Consider the following 17,425-nt stretch of genomic DNA (forward strand, 5'->3'; position numbering starts at 1 on the left):
GCTCTTTGTATATTCCCCTACACTTCAAACATCATTGCAGACTCTCAGTATATAGCCAAACTGATGCCACATATTTCCTCTGCAATGTTGTCACCTCATTTGGATTCCTGTTTATCACTCCTTAATATCTTTTGTAGGATCATATGGCCTCAATATTTCTTGCTCACATATATAGTCACACTAAAATTCCTGGACTGCTCATCGAAGGAAATATTTGTGCTGATACTGCTATAAAATCACTTTATCCTCTTTTAAGATGCAATGGAGTACTGGGGATATAGCTCAGTTGGTAGAGTGTTTGCCTCACAAGCATAAGGCCCTGGGTTCAATCCCCAGTACTGCAAAAAAAAAAAAAAAAAAAAAAAAAGCGATGGAATCACACAATTTTTTCATCAAAATGCTCACTCTTTAATAAAGATATTCTCTATTTCCTCTCAACAGACCTGTTTCATCATTAATAATTGCTCTCGTTTCACCTCCTTTCCTTTCTCTACTTGGGAAAACTGAACCTTCAAGGTTTACATTCTAATGCCCTTTGGAAGATGGATGTAACTCATCTTCCTTCCTTACACACCTAGTCTTTCTTCCATGTTACCATAGATATATCCTCAGGTCTTATATGGGCCAGTATCTGTCATTCAAAGAGGGTCTCAGCCTGTATCTCTCACCTGTTCCTTTGCATTCCCAGAATGGTTAAACCTCATCATTTAAAAACTGATAGTGCCCCTGCTTATACATCTAGTGCCTTTGCTCAGTTCTGTAATCAATGGGATATAATTCTAACCCATGGAATTTGCCAAAATCTTACTGGACAGGCTTTAGTTGAACATGTATATCACACATTTAAAATGTGCATTAAAAAGGTGGGGACCAGACTTTCACTTATTAATAATGCTCTCAATATTTTCTTGTTCACAATAAATGATCTTAATATACAATATGAAGGTAATTCTCATTGCTGGTCCCCTGCCTTGGACAGACACTTTACCCCTAAGGTACCACTATGAAAGATTTATATAAAATATTGAGTTCCACCAGATCTAATATGGCAGGATCCTGTACATTTCATTACATGGTTGAGGGGATATCCTGCTGTTTTTACTCCTACAGGTTCTGTCTGAGTTCCTGCCAGGTGTGTGAGACCCATCAATCATCACGAGTTGGCATCAAGGACTTTACAATTTGATTCCCAAATTCCATTTGATCCTAGATGAAGAGGACCCTGAATCAAAGAAGGAACCTCTGACATGAACAAGAGGCTCAAGAGTACCCTTGATCTTTGAATCATCTAGTGGCTTGGGAGGGTATAAAGAGTTTAACAACATCTGCTGAATAATTGCTAACACAGGTACTTTCATTACATCTCTGCAAAATTTACGCAAAATTTCACAACTATGCTGGCTACTATTGTGTTGTATCCTTGTTGGTGGTGACCTTGTACAAAAATCTGTTCCATCTTTGGCTTCCTGCACTCATTATAATATTTAGGTCTGCTCAGTGGAAATTGTTAATTCTTCTGAAAATTTGTATTCCTCAAAATATTCTTGATAATAGGACTGCTATTGATTGTTTGCTGTTGTTTTATCATAAAGGGTGCCATGAATTTAATATGTAATGTTTTAATTTAACTGATAAGAGTAATCCCATTCAAAAGAAATTGGATCATATAAAGACACTATAAAGAAGGTGCAACAAGATGATGGAGGCTGGGATTTATAAGATTGGATAACCTCATGGTTACCAAATTTTATATGAATAAAACAGCTTTTCATTGGAGGATATTTATTGATACTTGCCTTATTGTGTTGTGCTTGTTTTTGCCAATATCTGCCTTGCTTTCTTTCTCCACCTTCCTTAAACAAAAGACAAGTCATATCTATTTGAAAGGCCATACAAAACAAAAAAGGGGAGTTGTACAGGTTCAGGTCAGTCAAAGTACAGAGGAGCCTAAGTCCTTTGAGTGAAGAAACTCCTCAGGACAATTAGGGCTTTCTGTTTGAATAGTTTAGAAACACTCTGCAACTCCTCTGTCCTTGAGTCCTGGAGATTACTGACCAGAGGGGCAAGCATGTTTAAGGACAGTGCAGTCCTCCTACTAGGATCTATGCACAGGGAGCAGCAACAGTTGGATAGCAAGGTGGCATTCATCCACTCTGAGGGAGATGGGAAGAAGCCACACAGATGTCTTTGAATTTGGAATTGCAGTGTGGTGGATAAATTTGGCTGTTGTTTTTGGATAGAACAGAATGGAAATTTGAGCAGTTTAAGAGCTGACAGGCTGTGGTTTTGCAGGCTGACACACAGCAGTGTTTCTTATGGCTATTGAGTATAGAGGATTGCTGTGGATGCAGGTACATGTAGGAAGTGAATCACAGTAGAAGAAACAGGAGCCAAATAGAAGGGACAGAGCCCTCCCACTTTAGGCTCAGTGCAGTAAAAATCCCTGCTGTATATGAGCTGAATTTCCTAGGCTGTTGACAGACTTCTACCTGTATAAGGAATATAAATGGTGACCTCCAACTGAACAGCACCATGTCCCTTGCCTTGCTGTGCTCCAAATTGCTTATTATAACACTAAAAGGCCTGCTGTGCATGGGGCTCAGGCTGTGGGAATTAACACTCTGAGCTCTGGCACCACTAATAAACTCGCTTCCAGATCTTGGTGTTCTGATCCTCATTTCTCATGACATTGTCTTACTTCAGTCTTCATTGTGGATGGGGAGGCAAAATGACCTGCACAGAAAGCAGAGCAGGGTCCACTGGGACTAGTTTCCTCTATGCCCACCACCTAACCCCATGCCTGGGACCCAGATACCAAGTGCATTCATTTGACTTCAGGGGTTACAGTCCTGAGACCTGAACTGTCCTGAGACCAAGGTGGGATACAGAACAAGTAGTCTCTACCCATCTGACCACCACACATAATTTGACTTCATTTTCAATTCCTGGCTTTACAAAATAAAGACAACTTGTTCCATGTGAGTAGAGCATTTGGAGATATTTGATAAAAGATTTACCTGTTATTTATGAATATTGTATTATGGTTAAGTCTCATCTTATCTTACCACAGATGTTTCCAAAAGCATGCAAATTTCACAATAACTATTTTAGTTTCAAATGCTTAAAGAAGAAATGAGTATTGCAAGTCAGTGGTACTAACCCTTAAACCATTAAAAAGATTCTTAATTCCACCAATTAATTTGTGACCTATAAATATATTGTGTGATACCATTGGAAAAATGATTTCATTTTATACATTAAAGTAAAATATCAGGGACATGGGGTGTGTGCAATGCAAAATGATAGTTCAGGCAGACACAGTGGTACATGTGTGCAATCTCAGGGACTTGGAGGCTGAGGCAATATAATCTCAAATTTGAGGTCATTTTTGACAGCTTATTGAGACCATATCTTAAAATAAAAATGGCCAGGTGTGTTGCTCAGTGGTAGAGAACCCCCAAATTCAATCTCCACATGAATAATCATGGTTCAAATGTAAAAGTTCCACCATCTGGTAACTTATTATGAAGAAGTGCACATTCACATGGAATACACTTTCCATTTTTCCACAAGTCCATGTATGCATCTATTCTTTTAAGAATTCATTATTTTTTTCTGAGAACTGTATTTGAATTGCACACTTTTCTTCCTTGTTTTTCCTAATTGACAATGAATTCAGTGCAATGAATTCACTGAATTCTTGCCTTCAATCGCTGCTCCTCTAAAAATTAAAATTTTACATGCCACTTTGATCAGAGTTGATATGGGCTTGAGTAGTGACCAAATAGTGGCAATGATCCTTACCCCATCATCTATCCCTGGTTTTCTTTCTGCCTAAGGCATGATCTGCCCATTTCAGTTTCCTGAAACCTGATGTTGCCACCCAGTGACATTATTTTGTCAACCAAGGTACCTCAACCTGAATCTTTCATAAGTACCTCCATCCCAGGACACAGAAGATATTATAGGTCTCCAGGTCATATTCTCTGAAATAAAAAAAAATGCCATTGCAAATATGAAGAAATAGGTTGGCACATTCTGGTAGCCAATTCTAATATCTTTTCCACAAATTGTTGTTATTGTACTGATTATCACTGGATGAAGGTATACATAGCTCTACCAACAGGAATTGTTCATACTGAGATTGGAGACATTGATTTCATGAAGAGGATACCCCTGAGAAAAGGCAGTGGAAATATCATATTGTTTGATTTTCAGATCTCCTTAAAGAACTCATTTTCTCTCCCTGAGTCTTACTTATATATTCTGTGCATGAATTGATCATCATTTTGAGCACCTATTCAGTGACAATGTCCTCAAATATTAACTTGTATTGAACACATGTAGTAAAATAGTCCCTGTGGTAAAGATAAAGGTAATGATGACAAGCAAGTCAAATTTAGAATGCTGCAAGTTTTAAGACTCAAGGTTAGTATTCTAGTCAATAAAATAAAATATGTAATTGAGTATTGTGATATCTAATGATTTTGAATTTATTGTATAGCCTTCAGAAAGGTATGCAGATAAGTTCATTTTTACCTTTTTCCATTGTCAACTGAAGTCCACACCTGTGAGCTAACCACCCTTATTCATCCAGTTAATATGCTTCAGACATTTCCCTCCATTTATATCCATATATGCATATTTAGATTGCATCCTGCATGAGGAAAGTCACATTTTATGTGGACGAGAGCTTTGAACACAGAATCTAAAATATTACACACAGAACTTGACTGAATATAAACATCTTAAAGAGCTTCATTGTGACATAATTCAATTATTCTAAAATTCAACAGTTAAAGTTGTACAGTTCAATTGCATATTCACAGATTTTTGAAACCATCACATATCAATTTATGAATTGTATAATTATTTCAAAAAACATGTGCTTTGTTCATGTTCCCCTAACAGTATGCACCATGTAAATCAGTTGCTCTCACTTTTTATAGATTATCTTGTTTTGGCATTACATGTAATAAATTATGGGATCAAAATATTCTCAGCAGCACTATCCCAATGTGTGACAGACTCTAGGATGCAAGGGAGTTGGGGTCCTACTTCCTATATAGGTGGACACAAAGAGAGCAAAAGACTTTCAATGGAAATTTAAAGTAATTTTATTAACTTTTATTCATGAATAGCACACACAATAAGTTAATATGACCTTACAATCAAAATTAAATGCAAATGTCATCCTGGTCAGTCTAGATTCTACTAGTGCAAGGAAACCCAATATTAAAATAGCTGCAGCCTGAAGCTCTGGGTCCAATTCTTAGCAACTCAAAAGTAAAACAAAGAAAGAACTATATCCAGGTGTGGTGGGGTGTGCCTGCTCTCTCAATGACTGGAAAGGCTGAGAAGGAGACCACTGTGGTGATGCACCCCTGTAATTCCAGTCACTTGGTTAGCTGAGGTAGGAGAATTGCAAGTTCAAAGTCAGTCTCAGCAACTGAACAAGGCCCTGAGCAACTTAGTCAACACCTTGTCTCTAAATAAAATATAAAGAGAATTGGGGATGTGGCTTAGTGGTTTATCACCCCTGGGACCACTCCCTGAGTGCTGCTCCCCACCCCCCCAAAAAACCAACGCCAGCATTCTTATAAGACCAGAGATCAGAAACATTATTAGGAATTTAAAGTAATTTCCATAATATCATTTGTATTCATGAACTATATGTACATATATAATTCATAAGTCATTATGACCATATATACAATGATAAATAGAAATTTCCTCCTCTCTAGGTTAGACCGCACTACTGCAAGGAAACCCTGCCTTAAAAATAGCTGAAAGCTGAAGTCTGGGTTCAATTCACAGCAAGTCAAACACAAAAACTTAAGCCAGGTGTGGTGGCACATGCCTCTGATCCTGAGGCCAGTCACGCAAATTCATGAGTCCCTGTCTAAAACATTAGAAAGGAGTGGGAATTTGCTTCAGTGTAAAGTGCCCTTGGGTTGAATCCCTAGTATTGCAAAAACCAGAAGCAACAGCCCAAAGTCTGTGATCTGTTCTCATTAATTCCTGGATTGGTCACATTTGACTGACCCTCAGAGGTGGTTCACTAGACTCAGAGTCAGGGGGCGCGGCCTGAAACCCTGTCCAATCAGAGGTACCGGAGTGAGAACCATCCAATCCGCATGCAGCCATTGAGGAGGGCGGGCTTCTGAAACCTAGCGCTGGCCTTGGTCTCGGAGCCGCCATTCTCCGGATCCACTTCTGGCTTTTCCTCCTGTGCTCAGGAGCCCCAGGTTTCTGTGCCACACAGGGAAGGAGAGACTTCGAGGGAGAAAGCAGGGCAGAGTGAAGACCAGGAAATGGTGAGTGTGCTTCAGGGAGCTGGAGACAGGAGCGAAGCCCAAGCCCTTGGGACTGACGGTGGCGGGAGTGGAAATGGCGGCGGGGCTTCTCCTGGTCCTCTCATTCAGCCGGCCATCATCTTCCTCTGTGGGGCTCAGCGCTCAGTCCCCACGTCTACATCTAATGAGTCCGGTAGCTGGACCCTGTGCATCTTGTCACATGAGTGCACGGTGTCCTCAGCCTCTGCCTGAAGCCCCGTGAGGACATCAGGTTGCTGGCAGCCCAGCATCTCCTGGGGTTGAGAGCAGAACACGGAGGGTCTTTAGAGGAGGATGAGGCTGTCCCTGTGCTGGCAGCCCAGCATCTCCTGGGGTTGAGAGCAGAACACAGAGGGTCTTTAGAGGAGGACGAGGGTGTCCCTGTGCTGGCAGCCCAGCATCTTCGCAGGCTGTGTGCTGAAGACTGAGAGGATGGTGAAAGGAGGACCCCGACTCCACGGTGTTCCTGCATGAAAGGAGCTGTGGTCTCTAGAGGCCTCAGTTCTTCCTTCCTGCTGAGCTAGCTGAATATTCAGGAAGCAGCATCTCAAATCCAGAACCCTGGGCTCCATCCCAGCTGTTTGTTGGTAATGAATGAATTACTAAATTTTCTTATTTCATTGGTTCTTTTTAATTGCACATGACAATTCATTCTAGTATGATTATTGAAGCATGGAATATATCTCTAATTAGGTCCATTTCTTGTAGATGTCCATGATTGTGAAATACACTATGGTGTATTCTTGAGTATATACAGGAAAATTTTCTAAATTTTTAGCTACAAATCACATTCCCAATGCCAATTTTCCCTCTCAACATTATTGATTTGATGAAATGTTTCATTATTTCTTGAAATACTGGATGACACATGTTGAAGATTTTGTTTCATATTCATGAAAAATTTATGTGAGAAGGAAGCAGGGAAGTATCACTTGACCATTTGAACAAGCTGTGTATACCTCTTGTCCCTGTGTCTTCCAAGGAACACACATTATCACAATATTTTGTGTTGAGATTAACCAATGAAATTGACTGTATGATGATTCCTTATGTCAACCTCTCATCTTTTGCTAGTCCTGTCATTCAGTACTGACCAATATAAGATGTCCACATCTGCTGTCTATAACTCCATGGGGTATATAGTGATTATCATCCTCTGAGTCTTGTCCTCTTGGAGAGCAGTTTGAATTGTTGGGTGGAGTCTCTCAAGAGAGTAGCTGGATGCCCTGTAGTTGGGAGGAATCTCTTGACATTAAATGACTGTAAATATTATTCCAGTGGCCGAGGAGGCTGAGGCAGGAGGATCACTATTCAAAGCCAGCTGCAGCAACTTATCCAGGCACTTAGCAACTCAGCAAGACACTGTCTACAAATTAAACACAAAAATGTGCTCGAGATGTGGCTCAGTGTTTAAATGCCTCTGGGTTTATTCCTCTGTACCAAGAAAAAGAGTCTTCTAAAAGACTTTTATTTTCTTTTAATTTTTGCTACCATGAATAGTGCTGCAATGAAAATGGAGATCAGTCATTTCTTTGACAGAATGATTCCAACTATTTTAGATGTATGCTCAGAATTACTACTGAATCACATATTTGTTTTAATTGTTTTCTAAATGATTTTGCAAACTATTTTTGCAAAAATGTTACCAAATTTGTATTCTCATCAACAGCTGTACAAAGGTTTCCTTTTATCCATTTCCTTATAATCTAGAGCATGTTTTATTTTTCATGTGTTTTATAATATCCCTTCCTACAACTGTGTTCAAGCTGCAGGAAATATGTTAAACTGGTGTCATTAATTCCTGGTGCAAGTTTGTTGGATCCTAGGCTTCCAAGAAGCCACTGTATGCTGCAAATAAACAGGAACATTTGATATTTAACCATTTTTTCTCTGCAACTCTTGTTGGGCATTTTCATCCACCTATGTGCTTGCAAGGCAATGCGAATTTTTTATTGTAATCTATGGAGATTTGAACATGTTCAGTTACACTTACTCCAGAGATTGGAGTCTAAGGTTCTAGTCCTTTGAAGGAAAGGTGTTAAAGTTAGACAGTCAGTGCCTGTACAAATCCTAGGAGGAATTGTTAGACCAGGAGGTATTACTGGGGTGAGTAGTGGATGGACAGTAATCAGGAGGTGAACTGTCACCCAGGCTATCAATGGCATACTGTATTTTCCCCTATTAAATGCATGAAACAAGCTAGATAGAAACTCTGGTATCAGCAATACCAGATGGCAAAATATTCTGTCAAATTTCTTGTAAGAAAAAACTCGTACCTTTGAGATACAACTCCTCATCCATGATCCGTGTTGAGAAAATCCATTGGTATACTTGAATACTCATAGAAAATCTGCATTTTTTGTGGTTTGATATTGTGTATACTAATAGCTTCTTTTTTATCTGATAAAGGTTCAAAGTTTTAATACTAAAGCTGAGAAGGGGAAAGCAATGATAAAGAATTGTTGAAACTTGCAGAGGAAAAGAGAGAATAGCAGCAGTTGACAATAATTCAGAAATGAGGATACTTCCAAGTTCCTGTAGGAAAATACCCCCAATGACTTAGTTCAAACAAGGCCAATTTCTTGGTCACACTAATTATTCAGTGTGTGTTGGGAGGAGGCTCTACTTATTGTGGTCTCCCAGGCACCTAGTGTGAGAGAACTCCATTTTAGCCCAGCTCTTTCCAACATGGAGGCAGGAAATATACTGTATGGAATGATGTGGTCTATCTTGATATTATGGGCAGTGGCACACATCATCTGTTCATGGTTTTTTGGTCAAAGTAAGTCACAGATCACTGTCTTAACTTCTTTCATTTTCTTTTCTAAAAACCATTTATTTGGATCTTTGGAGATTTGAACATGCTCAGTGAACTTTGACCCCAGAGCTTGGGAGTTTAGGATGTAGTCCACAGGATGAAATAGGTATTAGAGATGAGCTATCCAGTGAATAGAAAACATTCTTCCAAGGGGAATTGGCAGGGCTGCAGTTATAATAGAGGCAAGCTGGGAGAGGTAGCTCAGGAAGTGCCAAACACCACTAAGGCTTCAGTGGTGTGATGTATTTTCTTTTTGAACCCTTTTATGCAGGAGAGGATAGAGAGTGGCCCAACTGTCACCTACATTAGTACCCTAGCAAATCTCTTCTAGGCATAAAACATGTTTCTTGTGATTTAACTCATTTTCTCCTCTGATCCCAGTTGCTGAAGTCCATGGACGTACTTGCATGACCATAGGAGACCACCACTCTTTTTGTGGTCTTGATACTTATTACTGTCTGAATTCTTCCTCTTAAGTACTAGGAAAATTGAGGTCTCTACCCCAGGAAACTTTAGAGTTAGGGTGTGTATATATGGTTACAATATTTCTCTCCTCGGTGTGACACTGGCTTTGGGTGACTCTTTTCCAATTATGCAGTACTTTTGCTGAAACTGGGCTAATGCCGAAGGTGACCATAGGTTTTCTTCCACATTTGATGGTGGATATTTTCTCTGTGGTCCAATGTACATAAGTCTATTAACTCATTTATTATTTTGCCAAGAGAGACTTGAAACAATATGATTATACAATGTGTTCCTGGAGGAGGAATGGTCAGCAGCATCGTATGGTGTTATATTTCCCATGTCATCATCTCTACCTGAGCATAGATCTTGTATTTTTGTGCTGGAGTTTGAGCCCAGGGCCTTGCACATTCTGTACCTACACTTTCAGTGAACTGTGCCCAAGCACAAACATCTACCTTTAGATTTGGTTGTATCATGCCTCCACATCTAATCTTAGTCTCAATGTCATTGAATTTATGTAGTCCCTTTTATTTCTATTGAAAATTCAAACAGTTTTTATATATTTATGGATTTCTTTGTTTCATGATTGCTTGGTTTTTATTATTGGAAATTTATACTTTAGTAATACACATTGGTGTCAGGAAAGAATAAAGCCTTTTTTTTTCTCTTAGAATTCAAAGTTTCATGGATAAACTTATTACAGGGTCTTCCAACTCTGGTTTTATGGTGCCCAGACCCTGTGCAGTTTGAGGTTTGTAACATGTTGTGGTACTACTATGATCTGTGTAAGGGTAGATTATGTATCTTCAAGTTTTCATGGCTACTTGAACACAAATGGAAGAGAAGCATTTATGAACATAAGTCAAGAAGTGCTAGTAGCAACCAGAAGGTAGAATGATTATCCCCTGTCTCTGAAGGCAGTGTGGGTCTGATAACCCTTTGACATTAATCTACAGCACCAAAAACATACATTTCTATAAAAGAATAAGCTTGTGTTACTTTTAGCTCTGATGTTTTTGGTGTTTTCTTTCAGAAAATATAAGACTAGAAAATTTTCTGCACCTTAGACTATGTGACCAAATAGAAACATGTTAATGTGGTAAATGTCAAAGATAAGCCATAGTTATCCAGATTGTGCAAACACTTGGTCATCATGACTGAAAGGTGACTCTCTTACTGTCAGAAATAGCAAAACCTTGACCAGGCAAATTCTTCAATGTGAACTCTTAATAAATTGTGATCCTAAACTGCAGTTTCCTCATAATGCCATCCATAACTGGGCATCTCTATATCTCCGGATTTTTGTAGAGTGACTAAAAATGTCATGAGGCAAGACTCCAGATAGACATGTGTTTCCTGTGTAAGAGAAGCTGTGTTCCCACAGTACCTCAGTTCTTTCTCCCCAGATGTCACCTCTTCTGTGAGTCTTTCATATTATAAGGGTCACACATTTAAGATACTCTATTCTCACTCTAGCAGTTCATGGGTGTGATAAATTCTCACATTTTGAGTTCCCTCACCACATTTCCAATTGTCCAATTTCCCTCTCCAGTTCACAGGATTATCAACCTTTTTCACATGCAACATTTAATCAGACACAGCCTATTTCCATTTTTTTGAAGTAATTAATGGTAGTTTAAAAAATATTTATACTCAGGTGATTACAATTTCACATGGGAGTTTAGGAAATAATCATTGCCTAACTCTACTGCAAAAAGATTTTGTACTTCTCTTCCTTCAATCTTCTGTAGGCACAGTCATCTTATCAGAATGTATTTGGGGTCTGGGGATATAGCTCAGTTGGTAGAGTGCTTGCCTTGCAAGCACAAGGCCCTGGGTTCAATCCCCAGCACCACAAAAAAAAAAAAAAAAAGAATGTATTTGGAAACTGTTCTTGTTTGAAACTGGACTGTCCCCCAAATAATAGTCACCATTGCAGCAAGACTCAGAGATGGGGCTTTTAGGCTAATATAGAATCAAAAAGGTTCTGCATCTTCAGTGGATGAGTGTGTCAGTATCTGCCTGTCATCCTGGGAGCTGGAACCTACTTAGAGGAAATGGGTCACTGGCAGGTGCACTGCACAGTTTATCTTTTTTCAACCTCTTCCTGCCTTTCTCTGCTTCCTAGATTTCATGAGCTCAGCAGATTTTCTCCATGTCTTTATTCCATGATGTTTATGCCTTGGAGAGAGCCTACCATGGATGGAATCCTCTGAAAGTGTGATTGAAAATAAATAATTCCTCTTTTAAGTTATTGTCAGGTATTTTTGGTCACATAGATGAAAAATTAGCTAATACTGAAAGGACACAAAGTAGTGTCCTCATCCACTATCATCTTTTTTCCAAGCAATAAATATCACAGCTGCCAGGGCATTAAAGTTGATGCCTGTAGGGGTGATCTCTCTTTTTTTAAAACCTTATTGGTGTCTGCTCATCTCTTCTTAGATGACAGTCAGAGGAATGGGGTCATGATTATTAGGAGAGAAGCTGATTGTCTGTGGCTTAGAAGGATTTCCTATTATCCCTTTGTTCTCCATAGGTAACCTTTTGGGAAGTGAACATAGGAAGATTTTCCTTCACTACCTCCTTTTTATGTAGATTCTTTGGTGGCCTATAAATTGGACAGTGGTGTTGAGAGGAAAATACAGAATTTATTTTTCCCACTGATTTGTGAATAAAGGGAAATTAGAACAAAATCCAGGGAAAGCTCATACTGAAAAGGGAGCTAAACTGCAGGCATGACAGGCTGCATTTAGTGCAAGAAAGATTTCAGGCCTAGATAGCTGATTGCAGGAAGGCTACTAGATTAGGACTGGCCTTTGGCAAACAACCAATCAGGAGCTAACAAACCAATGCCTAGCATTCCAAACCATATATGTCAAAATGTTAAGACCTGGGTACCCTAAGCCAATGGAAACATGCCAAACCACACATGCTGAAAGCTCAGCCAATTGTGTACTCTGCTTTGTTCAGATTTCCTGCTCTACTGTGGAACTTATAAAAATCCGACTGAATTGAGACTCTGGGCTCTCAGCCAGTACCTGCTGTGTCAGTGAATGCTGTGAGTCCGAGCTCCAGCTTGCAATAAAGACCCTTTGCTTTTGCATTGGAGACAGCTCCCTGGTGGTCTTTGGGGATTCATGATCTGGGCACAACAATACCACTTAGTGTGTCCCAGAATACACAATGTTTTTCATTATGCATAGTTATTAGATAATACCACAGGTTACAGAATTTCTGGCCTTGAAGAGTGAGGATAACAATTAGTACTTCTTATTTTCTTGGTTTTTAACAGTGAAATATTTATTCCCTTATTTCAAGTTCCATGTTTTTATTAATTGTAAAATGCACTTTATTAGTAGAACTTTGAACATAGAAAAATATATCCAAAGAAGCAGGATAGAAGTGGATTTCACACCTTTCTTGAATTAATTAAAATTTTTGTTCACCATTTTCCTTTCCCTGAATGCTGATACTAAGTTTATCACATATTTTCCATTTTGGGGGATGATTTCAAATGAAATTCCTTTGTAAAACCTTTCAGAAAAAATACATAGAAAAAAAATCTTTCATTGTGGGTGCATAAAAATCAGTACATTTCCTCAAGATTTTATGGCAGATGAATCGGTGAATTATGGCTTTAGGGTATCAGATTTTCTTTCCTAAAGAATTGTGACTGTCAATCATATAGCCTATTTTATGAATATTTCAGTATAATAATAAATTGTTGTTATAGTTTGTATGTGAGGTGTCTTCAAAAAACTCACCTGTGAGACAATGCAAGAAGGTTCAGAGGAGAAGTGTTTGGGTTGTGAGATTCTTAACTCAATCAATGATTTAATGCCTTGATTCAAGTTAACTGTGGTAACTGAAGTGGTAGGGTGTGACTGGAGGAGACTGGCATGGGGCATGGCTTTGAGGCATATATTTTGTATCTGGAGGATGGAAATTCTCTCTTTTTTCTTCCTGATTGAAATGTGAACTGTTTTCCTCTGCCACACTCTTCCACCATGATGTTCAACTCTCCTCAAACCCTGAGGAATGAGGCCAGCCTTCTACAGACTGAAACCTCTTAAACCATGAGCCCTCAAAGAAGCTTTTCTTTCTCTTCAGTTTTTCGTGTCAGATTTTTTTGTCACAGGAGCCAAATAGCTGACTATATCATGTGCGATGGTACTTGACAAATCCTATAATTGCTGATATAAGATTGATTATTTACTAAGTAATTTATTATTATGGAGATAGCAACAAAATGACATACACATTTTCTTAAAAAATAGATACTTGTGCTTTTCCCCCAGGTATATATTGTAAGCACCCTACACATTTGTTTCCTCTTACACACATAAACATTCAGTTTGGGGAGACATGGTAATGTCCACCTGTAGTCCCACCTACTTAGGAGACTAATGCAGGAGAAGTCAAAGTTTGAATTTAGCCTTGGCTAAATTTAGTGAGACTCTGTCTCAGAATAATAAAGAAATAAGGAGTGCTATTGATGTAGCTTAGTGGTAAATCAGTAAATTTTCCCTGGATTCAATACCTAGTACAGAACAACATAAACAAAACCCCATGGAATGTGAAGATTTTTACTCACATTACAGTGGATATTTTCTCAGTCAAACTGTATCAATAAAATTGTAGAGGAAAGACCTGAGTTCCATGACTTCCAGCTAAAACTACAAAAGGAGTTCCATGAAGGTCCATGTGTTCTGATGCATGTAGAGGGAGATTTTCAAGAGTTACATTTTTATTGTAGATAATCACTCCTGAGATAGAAGCACAGAGGAGAAGAAAGCAGATGTAGCTGGTTTTCAGGTGTGTTCCAGGTCTGGGACTGCTTTTTCCTTTCAAAATAGTATGTATTTTGAAGTTGCAAACTTTTCCTTCCCTACTTTTAATTTTTGTGTTAACATGTCTTAAACTACTTTATTTCCTTTTCAGAATAGTTAACATGTAGTCCTTTATAGTAGTAGCTTCCCCTGGACTTTTACACTTCAGTTTTATTCATGTGATGGATTCATGACTTGCAATGTAGAACATATTATATTTTCTTTTCAACACATAAATGTGTTGGTACCATAGATTTGCATTGGTGCTATTGTTGAGTCATTAGAGATTGCCAAAGAATTAAAATATACTTTTTTGTTTGCATCCCATTCTGGATTCTCCATCAGCTTCAAGAATTAATAAATTGCACATTAAAAGAGGATTCCATTCATTGCCTATAATATAAAATTTTAACATAAAATTTTGAAAGAGAATAGTTAGTATAGACGCAGTCTCCATTGCATACATGGAGTCCAAGTCTGTCTTTTCTTGGCCAGTTTTCAGCTCCATGAGTCTTGGGAAGGTCTGTTTTCTGTCTTTCCTGCCTAGAGAGGTCAGGATAGACTACCTCATTGGTCAAATTAGACTGAAGTCAGAGCTTTGAATCAAGGTTCCTATTAGAGCAGGCATCAACTCTGAAGTCTCTGTAAATCCCAATGTGTCCATTCCTCACCTGCTTTCTCAAGAGTCCCAACTCCCAACTTGCCACCCCTGCCCAGTCTCACTAATGGGAGCTTTCCAAAGTTCTCAGCCAGCAAGATGTCCTGCAGCTCTGTACATGTCCAAAGTCATTGAGGGAGATGAACCAGTTCACCTCCAAAACAAGATGGGTTCTGTGTGCCATGCCGTCCTGTGGAAAACTGGGCTACCCTGACCACCACTTTCCCAAACTGCTCACCATATGCTTACTGGGGCTGGGTCAGTCCCACATGGAGACAGGTTAGGGAAAATCTTTGTCCTTTCCCATATGGCTCCTCTGGCTCATGTGTGATAGTTTTGGAACTACTGTCCCTTGTGTGACCATTGCAGACTCTCATGACCATAGGAGTTCATTGGTATTCCAGCCAGCCCTTCCACCTGGGCCTCTAGATCCTGTGAACTTTCCAGCATCCTGTGCCAAGCCCTCACATGGTGCCTGCACCTCCTTTCCCTCTGTCCATCTTCCCTGGAGAAGCCTTGCCCAAGTGTGACTTGGAAAGCTTGTCAAAACTGCCACTGGGTTTAGCCTGTTACTTCCTTTACTCCAGCAATCATGATCTGTACCATATTAACCTAGAGAATCAATCTGAGGGGACTGGGAGAAAAAATTGACATAGTGAGCAAGGAACAGATTCTAGCTGGAAACCCATGCTCTGAGAGTCCTTCATTCTCCATCTTTCCCATGAATGGCTTTGGACTTGACCCTTACATCTTCCATGGGGCAAAATTATTCAAACCCAATTCACTGATCTTTTCCTAAGTTATACATGCTCATAATGGATGACATTAATCTTGAATCTTTTTGAATCTCTTCCATTAAATCAGAATTGCTTTCTCATAGATTATATTAGAAAGATGTCCATTATACTAAAGCAAAACAGGAAAAAAAAAAGAAGAGACTCACTCTCTAGAATAGTAAAGTGTCCTTGAACTACCCTTTTAGCATTTCTATAGCATGGAACACATACACAGAACAAACTTCAAGTAAAACGTTTATCAGAAGACAATTGAAATCATGCCTTATCTTTTATCTTTTTGTCTTTTTCTTTCAGTTTGGCCACTCACATCACAGCAATGATGGTGTCCTTTTATGTGAATTGACATTTTATACCAAAAATATCTGCCAAATTTTTCCCAATAATAATAGATTTCTTTTTATCATTAAGTATCACCTCAGAAATTTTCTCAATAACCTGTATAAGCCACAATATTTTATACAGAGAATCTTCAAACTTTTGAATTTCTCATTATTAGTGATTTGCTTTGGAGAACAAAAATTCTCATGTTTCTTTACTAGACAGGTTGGCTTTGTAACTAGATTCTTGAAGGAAACCATAGCTTTGTTTGTATGTTTTCATTTTATTCCATCTCAAGGTCAAAGGCATACCCATTCCAATCTTCCTACAATTTCAGTAAAAAAACAGTTAAAAAATCCTCTTTCTAAGTGCATTAAAATTCTAAAATAGAGTTCAGAAATCATAACTGGAAGATACGAAAGAAAATACAAGACTCAGAATTCATAGCCTTTTACATTCTGTTCTTCAATGTGTGTGTGTGTATCTTAGTATTTTCATAATAAATCAAAGCATCAACCAGAAATTGATGTATAATTTCACACAATTACATGTATTTCATTTACTTGAAATTTTGCCTGTTGTTCTAATGCATAACAGGTTGCCATTTTCACATATGTGCTAAAATGTATCATTTGATAAATTCAATTTTATTGCCTTTATAACAGGTTTCCATTACTCTTCTCAGTTATCATAACTGTCAATGACTGTTCTGAAAATTCTTTTAATTTCAGACTTTAAATACCTTTTTATGAAGTATAAACAAGGTAGACTTGCAAAAAATCCAGGAAGAGCATTAATTGGATGGTTGACATAATATCCTCAAAATTTAGTATTACCACCCTCAATAGATTGTTTTGGGTATATGCATTAAGATGAGATACTCTTGGAGTGACATATATATTTGAAATGATCAGAAAGGATTCTTGTTGCTACTTGCTATTATAGCAAACTGCACAAAATGCTTAAAATATTTGAATTGCAATTCATCAGTGAACTCTTTTTTTAGTGTTCTAGCTCACAAATATTCAAAAGCTTCTCTTGGACCAGTGGAATTGTGATCACTAGAGAGCTTGCTACATATTCAGAAACCCAGATCTCATCCCAGGACTACTGACTCCATCTATGTATTAACAATGCATATCCAGTCTATGTTTGTACTTATTACAATTTAGAAAGCAATCTTCTAACTCACTATAAATTTT

The 17,425-nt window shown here is 38.4% G+C and overlaps 1 non-coding gene across 1 annotated transcript; it reads left to right on the top strand.

Moving 5' to 3' along the window:
- The first annotated feature begins 270 nt into the window (after nt 1-270).
- On the top strand, nt 271-344 carry Trnav-cac (transfer RNA valine (anticodon CAC)). Its single transcript has one exon. It is a non-coding gene; the product is annotated as a tRNA-Val (tRNA).
- The last annotated feature ends 17,081 nt before the right edge of the window (nt 345-17,425 follow it).

This window comes from Sciurus carolinensis, chromosome 19 (assembly GCF_902686445.1).
Source record: "Sciurus carolinensis chromosome 19, mSciCar1.2, whole genome shotgun sequence".
Classification (NCBI taxonomy): Eukaryota; Metazoa; Chordata; class Mammalia; order Rodentia; family Sciuridae; genus Sciurus; species Sciurus carolinensis.